The sequence below is a fragment of the Oncorhynchus masou genome, chromosome 32, assembly GCF_036934945.1.
Source record: "Oncorhynchus masou masou isolate Uvic2021 chromosome 32, UVic_Omas_1.1, whole genome shotgun sequence".
Classification (NCBI taxonomy): Eukaryota; Metazoa; Chordata; class Actinopteri; order Salmoniformes; family Salmonidae; genus Oncorhynchus; species Oncorhynchus masou.
The window spans coordinates 32,865,361-32,871,392 of record NC_088243.1 but is presented as its reverse complement, the minus strand read 5'-3'; positions in this window follow the sequence as shown (position 1 = coordinate 32,871,392).

The following is a 6,032-nucleotide window of genomic DNA, read 5'->3' as shown; positions in this document are numbered from 1 at the left end:
ATTTATTTTAGAGCTGGGATGTGGATCTCTGGTAGCAGGAGTGCTCACCCTTATTTCTATGTAATAAATTCTGATCGCTGAGAACAGATATCAGTTCATTTTTAAGGTAAGAAGGTACCATCAGTATGCCCAGAGGACTGTAGCGCAACAATGGCATGGACTCTAGCCCTGTTTTGTCAATTATTATTTTTCAGTTGTGAATATCAGAGACCAAATTGAAACTTCCATTGGCTGTTCTTGGGTTTTGTGGTATTGTTTCTTTTTATGTTAGAAAGTGGATTGTGTGGTCTCCTTATTCACTTGTTTCACAAAAAGTTAGGAAAATCACTGAGACGAGAACAGAGCTGTACCAAGACGTTATTTGTTTCAATAACGAGATGTCAAAGTAAACGATCCACAACAACCCCTAAATGTTGAGTATCAACTGCAAAATTACATTTATTTCCCTCAAAGCCCCCTAATTTCCACGATCCTGTCGAAAAGAGTGTTAAGCAAAGACGGTATTGCGAAGTTCATGTATAATATGCCTCTTTAAACCCAGAATAGTCTCTCACAAATTGTCATGATCACAGTGCCTTGACAAGGCCTCAGTGGTGGGAGTCAATATCTGGCTATGCCAGAAAGGACTGAATTGCAGGGCGTTCCAACCACAAATACAATTTTACCCCTAACCTGGACCCTAACCTTAGGTTCAGAACAGATTGCTCATCTACTTGCTCAACAGTTCTGACGATATGGCCATTTTGTCTGTTCTAGCATGGTCATGTTACTCCTTTACAGTGTGTTGATATGGTAATGTTAGCCACTACGAAGTCTACTGCAAACAGGTCCCAGGCTCCCAGCATGGCCTCTCCCCTGCATCCAACTATAACACATCTCTCTGCTGTAAACTCTTGTTCTGTTGGTTGAACTATTGTCCCTACGTATGTTTTTTTATTGATTTGACTTCATTTGCACTGTTGAAAAAAACCTGTTTGACAGGGAAAACTGATGGATTTTGTGCAATGTGTACAAGAAACAAGACTCTGGAAATGCCAAACAAGAGACCTAATTTATTTCCACTGAATTTTTGCATAGAAAATTCATCGGGCTACTTTTATTGCTGAATACTCAACTTCAGCCCATGTGCCAAGAATGGATTGCTTGTTTTCTAGTAATATGTGCTATCCAGGAATGTACTGCAAATACATTGGCTGACGTGTTTGACAAACGTCCTCTTACTGACTTGTCTGAAGTATGTCAAGCAGGTGGGAAAATGCTCACCTGTTTGTAGTAGACTGTTTACGTAGTTGAAAGTAAGGGACTTTATTTTTGTGAATGTTACAGTATTGGCAACTGCCTGGGCCATGGGTGTTAAGAACCGTCTACAGTTGTTTCCTTACTACTCTTTTTGGTATTGTTATATCCTGCAGGGAGGAATAGCTTGAGTCTGTGGTTTTGCAGTCATCTGAAATGGTGATTTTGTGTGTGTGGTTATGACCAACTGTATATGGAAAATGTTTTGCTCAGTGCTACGTATGTCATTGGCTCAACTGATGTTGAAAGTATAAAACGTTTTTGTTTTCTATGCCCACCCGCAGTCACTGCTCTGTTTCTCCCCAGGTCTGACCTTGGCTGCGCTCTGAGGTTAACAAGGAATAAATTATTTTCTTGCAAATTTTCTCAGTCTGGAGTTTCTTTCCTAGTCCTTTATGACATAAAGTTGAAGTTGGAAGTTTACATACACTTAGGTTGGAGTCATTAAACACATTTTTCAACCACCCCACAAATTTCTTGAAGGATATCATGGCTTTAGAAGCTTCTGATAGGCTAATTGACATCATTGGAGTCAATTGGAGGTGTACCTGTGGATGTATTTCAAGGCCTACCTTTAAACTCAGTGCCTCTTTGCTTGACATCATGGGAAAATCAAAAGAAATCGGCCAAGACCTCAAATTGTAGACCTCCACAAATCTGGTTCATCCTTGGGAGCAATTTCCAAATTCCTGAAGGTACCACGTTCATCTGTATAACCAATAGTACGCCAGTATAAACACAATGGGACCACGCAGCCGTCATACCACTCAAGAAGGAGACGCGTTCTGTTTCCTAGAGATGAATGTACTTTGGTGCAAAAAGTGCAAATCAATCCCAAAACAACATCAAAGGACATTGTGAAGATGCTGGAGGAAACGGGTACTAAAGTATACATATTCACAGTAAAACAAGTCCTATATCGACATAACCTGAAAGGCCGCTCAGCAAGGAAGAAACCACTGCTCCAAAACTGCCATAAAAAAAAGCCAGACTACGGGTTGCAACTGCACATGGGGACAAAGATTGTACATTTTGGAGAAATGTCCTCTGGTCTGATGAAACAAAAATAGAACTGTTTGGCCATAATGACCATTGTTATGTTTGGAGAAAAAAGGAGGAGGCTTGTAAGCCGAAGAACACCATCCCAACCGTGAAGCACGGGGGTGGCAGTTGTGGGGTTGCTTTGCTGCAGGAGGGACTGGTGCACTTCACAAAATAGATGGCATCATGAGGGTGGAAAATTATGTGGATATATTGTAGCAACATCTCAAGACATCAGTCAGGAAGTTAAAGCTTGGTCGCAAATGGGTCTTCCAAATGGACAATGACCCCAAGCATACTTCCAAAGTTGTGGCAAAATGGTTTAAGGACAACAGAGTCAAGGTATTGGAGTGTCCATCACAAAGTCCTGACCTTAATCCTATAAAAAATTTGTGGGCAGAACTGAAAAACCTTAATAAATGTCCGACTTCAACTGTACATAAACATCATCAGGCAGTAGAGTGATCTGTGACGTTTGAAAGGGCAATTAAATGTTACTGTAGTCTTACCCCCACTAGGAGGCAGTGTCCATCTCTTTAGTGTTCAAAAGCCTCTGTAACCTCAACTCACATGTTCAGCTGAGAGGTTTCTCTAACTTAAACGTGCATCAGTGTGTTTTTATTTTTACAGTTTTTTTTACAGTTTCATCTGAGATTAAATCAAATCACATTAAATCACAGCTAATAAACTAGCTGCCTCTGTGCAATAGGCTGTTTAGCCAGGCTTGGTAGACATAAGGTAATTAGTGGAGGACGCAAGGCTAATATATTGATGGCCTTAATCCTCAGACCAGTCTGGGCACTTAAGCCCACCTCCCATTTATTCTGTCACCGACCCCTCTATGCATTCTCTAGCCACATCTTTGGCTGTCTGAGAGCCACAGATAAATAGATGAGGCTTTAGAACAACCTCAAGGCCAACAATTTCTAAGTGAAGGAACTCTAAATGGAAACAAATTAAGGGCTGGCTGCATATTTTCATTTTGATCATTCATATGCATTGGGGAAAATGTAAGAGAAGAGAAGGGACTAGCTTTGCCAGTGACAGTCTTCCAATGGTAGAAAACAAGCTTGCGTGGCAAGTATTGGTGCATTGCATTTCTGGTTCTTCAAAATTATACTCTAAATTAACCCTTTTAACATGATGCATGAAAGCACTTTACAAAGAGTTTCTTCACATGCTTTATATGCAAATACTTTTATGTGAGTATTGTTGCGGCTGTTTCTATACACCTGATCTGCATGGGCATTCCTCACTGCAAGGAATAGAGGCCTCAAACCATGCATATTTGACCACCTCACATAGAGGAACCTTATCAGGAATAAAACTGCAGCATTCTGAATTGCATGTCCTGAGTGCGTTATTGCACTTGTTCCAAGTTAACATCTCCATTTGGCACATCTACCGTTTGGATTTGACACAGTAGATTATAATGGGTCTTTTCAAGCAATTTGAATCTGGCAAAGTATGCAGTAAACAAAGCATGAAGCCATTGTTGCAATGTAAATTTAGTCTCATCAGCATTTTGATTTGTTTAGACTATTTTGTCTGCTATGGCCAGACTGTGGAAATAAAGTTGAGGAATGACAGCATTACATTTTCTGTATTTTCTCTGCCTACCTAATAAACATATGTCAAAGAAGAAATTACCAGATTAAAAATACTCTCTCGGTTGCTCTGGTCATAAAATGTTGCCTTTGGAAATGAGAGCAATGCGAAACAATTAAATCGATATCATCTACTGTGCTGCCAATGATGTGAAATAGTAGAGGCCATTGGTGTGAATAATGTGGGCAGACCCAGCGGAAGAAGGGTAGGTCTAAGAAGGGTAGGTCTATTTCTCCATGAGGGAACAACCAGTACTCTTGTGGATAGACTTGCTGCTCACAACAGATTACGACAATGGCAGAGTTATACTGTCAAACTGTATATATTAAACAAACAGGTTGTGCATGAATTATAGTTAAGTAGGAACTACATTATACGTGAATACCATTACACATTAATAATTCTATTTTACAGTCCCCCCTGCCAGCAGAGCAAGATATGGCTACATTAGCATCTTATATCAAATATCTGCCTTCAGTGACTGCCTACCTACTCACCTGAACCTGTCCTGATCCACTGTGTCTCTCTCTTTTTGCTAAATTCATTGATTCTGAAACATTTCTGCTATACTCAAACTTTGAACAGGGTCTCGCTCTGGAGCTGAGATTTATTGGCAGTACAAATAACTTTTAGAACCTTCCAGGCTTTCATCAAATGATGGGTATAAGCACAAATCATGAAACTGTACATCTGAAGGCGATGTATGTGTTATTGCAAGAGATATATCTATTGAATCTGGGTTTTGATTTGGTTTCGTTATCACCAGAGTGAACAGAGTCCCTTGGTATTAGATGCTAGTTTTATTGCTCATACAAGGAAAATATTTGTTTGATCTGTAGCGTCTGATTAATGTCAAATGAGCTCTTTGTCATTTGTACTGTACTGTACATACTGTAACTCAGCTATGCTTATGCACTTAGGAAAACAATACATTGTAGTACTCTTACTATATCTGCGGCCTGTCATCTCCCCTAGAAATCTGGAAGTGCCAGATTTTTTACATTCCAAACCCCTGAGTGCACAATGTGAATAGACAAAGACTGTTGATTTAAACTCAAGGAAATCAAATGTTCACCTTGTGGATAAAACATCCATAATGTTATCCATTATAGATGTTGGTTGATTAAAGATATTAGAAAAATGTATATGCTCATGTGTGGGAATCACAGTTTCATTACTCAGATTGAACTACAACAAACATTTAAATATGTATATTGAGGAAAAACAGTCACCTTTCCTTCATGAATCTAGGGAAGAAGAAATAGCTTTTGTTATGGCCTTTGGAGGGAGATGTATGAGTGAATGTGACACCCATGAGTCCTATCCACATAGCTCTGCCTCCAGACTGGTGAACATGTCACCCAGAGCATGCCAGGGAGGGACAGAGTAGTCTGGGGGGACCAGCTGAGGTGAGCTGGGGTCTATGGTGATGGAGCAGAGGCCCACTGACACTGCCCTGAGGAACTGGTTTGACTGTTTTTTTCACCAGCAGCTGTGGGGTTTGGGTAGAACGGGTCTTGGGTTACACAAGGGGAGGGAAGAGGGACCAGGGTAGAAATGTATATTAAATAAATGTCTAATTTGAGAGAAAATCTAAAGATTTGAAATATGTATCACATTAATGTGTAACTTGAGATTAAATCCGTCACCTGGGTGCAGTGCACATCATCTCTTGATGACAAATATTGTAGCCCATCTATGATCTTTCTCCATGACAGGAGTCATGTCAATTCAGTCTTTAATAAATAAATATAATTGATAACAAAATAATATAAGGCGACTGGGAATTCATTAATCTAGTCTACATATTCATCATGCCCATAACCTCATTATTTAACCACACTTCGTTTATGCAAATTATATTAACCTATGAAAACACATACATTTATATATTTCACCTTAAATTCTGTTCCACTGAACATAATTTGTTGATATTTTTGACAAACTATCCGAATAACTATAGAATAACTTGGAATATTATTTCAGATGTATACATTTCAGTTACTGTGAAGGCTTCGCCTGTGCAAGCTTTGACGGCAGCGACCTCGCTCGTGCGATACCACAAATACACGTCATATACATTATCC